The sequence below is a fragment of the Cupressus sempervirens genome, chromosome 10, assembly GCF_028749045.1.
Source record: "Cupressus sempervirens isolate cs-2001-9-10 chromosome 10, ASM2874904v1, whole genome shotgun sequence".
Taxonomy (NCBI): domain Eukaryota; kingdom Viridiplantae; phylum Streptophyta; class Pinopsida; order Cupressales; family Cupressaceae; genus Cupressus; species Cupressus sempervirens.
Genome location: NC_143127.1, coordinates 166,126,601 through 166,135,559, shown reverse-complemented (window position 1 = coordinate 166,135,559; position 8,959 = coordinate 166,126,601).

The following is an 8,959-nucleotide window of genomic DNA, read 5'->3' as shown; positions in this document are numbered from 1 at the left end:
TATGTCCCTAGAGGTCTTAGGACCCTTATAGAGATATATCATCATTTAATGAGTTGAAGGAGGTCATAGATCATCTTATGACCCCCTTTGACCCATATGAAGCATTTTAATATGTCCCTATGGGTCTTAAGACCCCTATGGACATATGTTTTTACGTAATGGGTCGAAGGAGGTCATAGGTCACCCTATGACCCCTTTTGACCTATTAAAAGGATTCTAATATGTCCCTTGGGGTCTTAGGACCCCTAGAGACATATGTCATCATGTAATGGGTCGAAGGGGATCATAGGTCAACCTATGACCCCCTTTGACCCATAATAACGATTCTAATATGTCCCTAGAGGTCCTAGGACCCCTAGAGATATATGTCATCATTTAATGGGTCAAAGGGGGTCATAGGTCAACTTGTGACCCCCTTTGACCCATATGAATAATTTTAATATGTCCCTAGGGGTCTTAGGACACCTAAGAATATATGCCATCATTTAATAGGTCAAATGGGGTCATACGTCACTCTATAACTCCCTTTGATCTATAAGAATGATTCTAATATGTCCCTAGGGGTCCTAGGACTCATAGGGACATATATCATCATGTAATAGGTTGAAGGGGGTCATAGGTCAACTTATGACACCCTTTGACCCATAATAATGATTCTAATATGTCCTTAGGGGTCTTAGGACCCCTAGGGATATATGTCATCATTTAATGGGTCGAAGGTGGTCATAGGTCAACCTATGACACCCTTTGACCCATATGAAGTATTCTAATATGTCCCTAGGTGTCCTAGAGACATATGTCATCATTTAATGGGTTGATAGGGGTCATAGGTCACCCTATAACCCCCTTTGACCCATAAGAATGATTCTAATATCTCCCTGCGGGTCTTAGGACCCCTAGGGACATATGTCGTCATGTAATTGGTCGAAGGGGGTCATAGGTTGACCTATGACCCCCTTTAACCCATAAGAACGATTCTAGTATGTCCCTAGAGATTCTAGGACCCCTAGGGACATATGTCATCATTTAATAGGTCGAAGGGGTTCATAAGTCAACCTATGATTGCCTTTGACCCATATGAAACATTCTGATATGTCCATAGGGGTCTTAGGATCTCTAAGGACATATGTCATCATGTAATAGTTTGAAGGGTATCATACGTCACCTTATGACCCGCTTTGACCCATAAGAACAATTATAATATGTCCCTAGGGGTCCTAGGACCCCTAGGGACATATCTTATCATTTAATGGGTAAAAGGGGGTCATAGGTCATCATATGACCCCTTTTGACCCATATGAAGCATTCTAATATGTCCCTAAGGGTTCTAGGACCCCTAGGGACATATGTCATCATGTAATGTGTCAAAGGTGGTCATAGGTCAACCTATGACTCCCTTTGACCCATACGAACGATTCTAATATGTCCCTAGGGCTCCTAAGACCCCTAAGAACATATGTCACCATTTAATGTGTCGAAGGGGGTCATAGGTCAACCTATGACCCCCTTTGATCCATATGAACAATTCTAATATGTCTCTATGATTTCTAAGACCCTTAGGGACATATGTCATCATATAATGGGTCGAAGGGGGTCATAGGCCAACCTATGACCCCTTTAGACCCATATGAAAGATTCTAATATGTTCCTATGAGTCCTAGGACCCCTAGGGACATATGTCATCATGTAATGGGTCATGAACAATTTTAAGACATTCTTAGGGGTCCTAGAACCCCTAAGAAAATATGTCATCATGTAATTGGTCTGACCTATGACCCCCTTTGATCCGTAAGAATGATTCTAATACATCTTTAGGGCTCTTAGGACTCCTAGGGACATATGTCGTCATTTAATGGGTCGAAAGGGGTCATAGGTCAACCTATGACCCCCTTGGACTCATATGAAAGAATCTAATATGTTTCTAGGGGTCGTAGGACCCCTAAGGACATATGTCATCATGTAATATGTCGAAGGGGGTCAGAGGTTAAGCTGTGACCCCCTTTGAGCCATAAAAATGATTTTAATATGTCCCTAGGGGTCGACCCCTAGGGACCCCTAGGGAGATATGTCATCATTTGATGGGTTGAAGGGAGTCATATGTCAACTTATGACTCGCTTTGACCCATATGAAGCATTCTAATATGTCCCTAGGGGTCCTAGGACCCCTATGGACATATGTCGTCAGGTAATGGGTCGAAAGGGGTCACCCTATGACCCCCTTTGACTGATTAGAAGGATTCTAATATGTCCTTAGGGGTCCTATGTCATCATATAATGGGTCAAAGTGGGTTATAGGTCAACCTATGAACCCCTTTGACCCATAAGAACGATTCTAATATCTCCTTAGGGGTCCTAGCACCCCTAGGGACAAATGTCATCATTTAATGAGTTGAAGGGGGTCATAGGTCAACCTATGACCCCCGTTGATCCATAAAAACAATTCTAATATATCCCTAGGGGTCCTAGGACTGGTAGGGACATATGTCATCATTTAATGGGTCGAAGGGGGTCATTGGTAAACCTTTGACCCCCTTTGACCCATATGAACGATTCTAATATGTCCCGAAGGATCCTAAGACCCCTGGGGACATATGTCATCATGTAATGGGTCAAGCGGGGTCATAGGTCAATCTATGATCCCCTTTAACCCATATGAATGATTCTAATATGTGCCTAGGGATCCTAGGACCCCTAGGGACATATGTCATCATTTAGTGGGTCGAAGATTCTAATATTTTTCTAGGGGTCTTAAGACCCCTAGGGATATATGTTGTCATTTAATGGGTCGAAGGGGGTCATAGGTCAACCTATGACCCCCTTTGACCCATATGAAACATTCTAATATGTCCCTAAGGGTCCTAGGACCCCTAGGGACATATGTCATCATGTAATGGGTTAGAGGGGCTTATAGGTCAACTTATGACCCCTTTTGACCCATAAGAATGATTGTAATATGTCTTTAGGGATCCTAGGACCCCTATCTATCTATGTCATTATTTAATGGGTCAAATGGTTCATAGGTCAACCTATGACACTGTTTGACCCATATGAAGTATTCTAATATGTCCCTTGGTGTCCTAGGACCCCTAGGGACATATGTCGTCATGTAATGTGTCAAAGAGGGTCATAAGTCAACCTATCACCCCTTTTGACCAATAAGAATGATTCCAATATGTCCCTAGGGGTCCTAGGACCCCTAGGGACATATGTCATCATCTAATGGGTCGAAGGGGGCCATAGGTCATCCTATGAGCCCCTTTGACCCATAAGAAAGATTCTAATATGTCCCTAGGGGTCCTAGGACCCCTAGAGACAAATGTCGTCTTGTAATATATTGAAAGGGTTCATAGGTCATCCTGTGACCCCCTTCAACCCATCTAAACTATTCTAATATGTCCCTAGGGGTCCTAAGATCCCTTAGGGACATATGTCATCATGGAATGTGTCGAAAGGGGTCATAGGTCATCCTGTGAGCCCTTTTAACCCATATAAATGACTTCACTAGAAATAATATAGTAAAAATAATAATAATATAGTATAACAATCATATATATATATATAATTTATAGATTATAATAATAATAACATAATATATTATATATTATAATTTACATATGATAATAATAATAATATATTATATATTATAATTTATATATGATAATAATAATAATATGTATTAATAACATATATATAATATATTATGTTATTATATTTAATAAAAATATAGCAAAAATAATAATAATATATTATATTTATAGATAATAATAATAATAATAACATAATATATTATTATATATTAATAGATTATATATTATATCTTTACGCTACGTTATATATATATATAATATTATATTATTATATAATATATAGATTATATATTATTTTATATATAATAGTTTTGTTATTATATTATATATTTATAGATTATATATTATATCTTTACATATTTTATATCTCAAATTAGTTATATCACTTACAAATTTGTTTTTCCCTCTAATTTTTGTGGCCTTTCCCTCCAAGTTTTATGCCACCGATATCGGATATCAGATCTCATATCGGATATCCGATATGAGATCCGATATCTGATCTCAAATTGGATATCTAATCTCAAATCGGATATTCGATAAGGCTTGGGCCTTATTTTCTAGGTTTGGTACCTAGATAGGTGAAAAAAAATCAAAGCGGATTTTGAAGCACTTTTAGACATGTTCAAACTCTATTTTTTTCACATTGCCACTTTTTGGCACACCATGATCCTGTACATACCCTGTAACCTTACTATACTTAGCTTTCTATTTTTAACATATTTGTTTTCACATGCATGTAACCATACTATACTTAACTTTGTATTTTTACAATAATTGTTTTCACATGCATGTAACCATACTATACTTACCTTTCTATTTTTAGCATATTTGTTTTCACATATATGTAACCATACTATATTTACCTTTCTATTTTTAGCTTATTTGTTTTCACATGCATGTATATGTTTAGTTATAATGTGCTTTCCTCTCAATTAACTTTTTCTTTCCAAATAAATGTTGCAATTATATTATTTTAGACGTAAGAAAAATATTCATCTATTTTTAGAATATTCATGATAATCACATAGTTCTAATGAAAAATTTAAATTTGAAACCCTAACTATTTAATTTATTATCTTCTTCCAATTTTCAAGAATCAAATTTTCATTATATTAGAAAGGGTTTATAAGGATACAGTCACAATAATTGTCTACAATTTTTCTATAATTTTTCTTAGTTAAGTTTTCTTGATTAATAAGTTTTCATTTTCAAAATCTATAAAATAATTCTCTATTCAACAATCAATACAGTAAATTAATAAGCAATATGTAAACACCCAAAAAGACACGAAATAGATAGATCTTTCTATAAAATTTTACAATGAGTTTTCAAACCCTACATCAAAACTATAGCTAAAATCTGATACAATCTGTGAATACATGCAAATTCAAACTCTCTGAAACTTTCAACAATTCTTTTGATCCAATTCTAAATTTTCACTCCCAAAACCTCAAAACCATTCTTAAAATCTGAGACAATCTGTGAATACATGCAAATCCCAAGCCCTCCGAAACTCAAAAAAATTCTTTTGATCCAATTTTGAATTTTGCTTCCCAAAACTTATGTAATTGCAAAATGAGCTTTAGAGCTCTGATAAAGATTATCCCCTAAATTGGGGCTCTGATTGTGTAATCACAAGAGGGAACTCACTGATCAATTACTATTTATTACTTTATTACCTTTTACCTTTTCATGCACAACTCTTTTAGATATTTAATTACAAAATATCTTAATTTAAATAGTTAGCTTTCTCTCTTTACTTAATTTTTGAAGCATTTTTAATAATATATTTATTAGTTTAATTAATAACATTATTTAGAGTTTATTATTAAAATAAAACTCTTAAATAATTATCATTAAATTAAATAAATATAACTACGCCACAATTATAACTATAACATTGTCTGAATTCTTCAGTAAAGTTCAAAATATTTGAATGAATGGAAAAGAAGGATGAATGCGTGAGCATTTTAGTTTGCTGCTAGGGCCTGTGTGCCCTAGCCCAACTAGCGACTATGCTAACCTCTACGCTGAGCATTTTCTGCATGCTTGCATGGGTCTATGCTTGTTGTAGCCTGGGTGGACATTGTTGGTCTGGTGACTTGCTCTTCCTTCGGCTATGGGTGGGCATCTGGGATCTTTTCTTGCCATTTCCGCATCTTGGTTGGGGGTCCATGATGGTGTTTGGGTGAGGGGCTCTTGCCCCATCTTCTCTTACTTTTTTTGCTACATGTAGGCTTTGAGAGAATGGGGTATCTTGGTATCGCCTCCTCCCTATCTTCTGGTGGAGATTTGGAGATGGGTGATCTGGCTTCGATGGTGCATGCCAGTAGTAAAGTTTTGAATGGTAAATCCCAATCAAGGGAAGGTGAATCCGCTTCAAATGGGAAGATTCAACTATAGAAAGTTAATGGATGTTTGCAAAAAGCTAATGTCAGGCCAATTTTGGTTATTCAACCTGAACAAGTTCCAGAGGATGTCGAGTACTAGAGCAATCATGCTCTTATTTGTAAATTTTTGGGCCTTTGCCTTTCATTGCTTGTGTTGAATTCCTGGGCCTACTGGGTGTGGAACCCTAAAAGAGATATGGAGATTCTGCTAGTGGTGAATAATTATTTCATGGTTATCTTATCTAGTATGTCAGATAAGAATAAGGCTTTTGAAGGTGGTCCTTATTTTTAAAATCGAGTGGGGCTCTTCATCAAGCCTTGGAACACAGGCTTTAACTCAGCTAAGGAAATCCCTTCTTGAGTTTTGGTGTGGGTTCTCTTGCTGAGACTTCCTTTGGAATTTTGGAGGGTAGATATTCTTCATTCAATCTCGATGCTTCTCAAAAAACTTGTGGGATCAGCTACATAGATTCAAGATCGTAAGGTAATCTCTTTTTCTTGTATTTGTGTAGAAGTTGATTTAAATAGTCAACTCCCAGATTTTATGGATATTTGTATGGGCTTAGTTTCCTCGATTCAATAGTTGGATTATGAGACCCTACTGTTTAGATGCAAAATTTTCCATGAGTATGGGCATTTACTTTGCAGATGTCCCAGAAATAAGAACCCCACTTTAGATGCTCCTAAACCCCCTAAGGAGAGCAAGGGGAAGGCTAAGTTATCTAATGGACCCATTGATAGTGAGGGGTTTACTCAGGTTAAATCTTGTAATAGAGGCAAAGGTAAGAAGAGAACCTGGATGGACAGGTAGACTGACAACACCTTTAATAGGTTTGAGGCTCTTGGAGACATGGTCCAAGAGGAAGGTATCCAAGTTGAGCTCTCATCTGAGGCTAAAGGGTAGCATGAGATTCAAGTTGGGGATATCCAGAGAGAGGTTCAAATTCTATTTTTAGGGGTCCTATAGGATGGGTAGCTAGATATTGATTTACCTCCTCTTGTACAGGATATTGCAGATCTTTGTGGGTCACTGGGTTTGAAGGCTCCAATCTTGGTGGCTTCTGACCCCCTTTTTCCCAAGGGGACCTTTGATTCCACAAAGAGTACTGAGGCTCCTCTTGTTTTAGGCATACAAAAAAAATCCTTCAAAAAGGGGCCTTTCGATAAACTATCAAAGAGTGGTAGGAAGACTGATGAAGAGAAGGTGAAGATTATGGGTGAAAATTTGGTTGATTCTGGGTTTGTGAAACCCATTGATTCTCATTTCTCCCACCCTCATAAATGATTGTGCTATCATGGAATGTAAGGGGGTTGAACACCATCCCCAAACAAAAGGCTATTCATAGATTAATTGAATCTCAATCTCCTGATATGGTCTTTAGTCAAGAAACTAAACTTTCATTGGATGGTTTGGCTAATTGTGCTATGTGTATCTAGCCCTTGCGCTCTTGGCAGGGGGTGGGAGCCTTGAATAGTTTAGGTGGGGTGGCTTGCTTCTGGGACCCAAGGAAAGTCTCCCCCTTGTGGTGGATCTCCAATCGATCCTCCATCTCTTTGCTTGCCACTAGCTTTGAGACTGGTGAAAGGTGCCTTCTATCTAATATTTATGCCCCTACTAATTTTTTAGGTAAGTCCCAAATTTGGGCTTATATTAGATTCATATTGTCCTTGGATCCCTTTCTTCCATGGATTATGGCTGGAGATTTTAATGCAGTTACTAGTCTGGAGGAAAATTTGGGTGGGCTAGCTAGGCTGGACCCATCTTCAAATCTACTTAGCGATATGATTGGCTCATTAACTCTCATTGATGTGAAGCCAACAAATGGAATATTTACATGGAATAACCAGAGATGTGATGGTGAGGATATCTTAGAAAAGCTTGACAGATTTTTGGTTTCTAGCTATTGGATGGACAATAGGTGGATCACCAGTTCTAAAATTCTTGATTGGAGGGGTTCGGACCACTAGCCCGTTAAGCTCTCCATCTCTTCATACAAAGTCACCAAGAATCCCTCTTTCAAATTATAGCTAATGTGGCTTAGGGATTTGTCTTTACTTGATCTTATGGTGGATTGGTGGTATGAGGGAATGCTTGCTCATGGTATGACCATGTACACTTTTAGTAAGAGGTTTCAACTTGTGAAGTACAGGCTTAAGAGATAGAATAAATAGTGTTTCATGTATCCTCATGTTCATAAGACTATTTCTCAAACCAAGCTAGATGGTATTACACACCAGATTCATGACCATAGGTTGAACTATGAGTTGATTAAATCTAAGTCCTTAGCTCTTATGGATCTAGAAGAATGGGAGCTTTGGGAGGAGATTTTTTGGAAGCAAAAATCTTGTATCGATTGGCTCCAAGAGGGGGATAGGAACACTACTTTTTTTTAGAACTCTATTAAGGCATAAGGCATGGGAACTCTCTCTCCTCTCTTGTCTTAACTAATGGAGCTCAGATCTTTTCTTGTGAAGATATCTCTAGGGAACAAGTCAATTACTTCTCTACTCTCTTCTCTAGGGAGGATCTTTCTGCAAGGCCTAAGGAGATGGACATCTTGGATTGTATCCCTCATCTTGGATTTGTGTTTAATATGAAGAAAGGTAAGGTCCTTGGCCTAGATGGTTATTCGATTGGGTTTTTTCAAGAATTCTAGGAGATAATCAAGTATAATCTCCTAGATGTGGTCCAGGAATCACATAGGAATAAATAGATGTTGAAGTCTTTGAGTTCTACCTTCTTGGCTCTCATTCCTAAGAAGGAAGGGGCAAATTGGTTGGATCAATTTAGGCCTATAGTGTTATGTAATGTTGTCTACAAGATCATCACCAAATTGATTGCCTAGAGGCTCAAACCACTCCTTGGTTCTTTGATCTTTGCTGAATAGGGCAACTTTTTTAACAGAAGATAAATTTTGGATGGGGTTGTGATAACAATGGAGGTTGTAAACTCTATGGATACTTCTAAGGAGAAAGCTATGT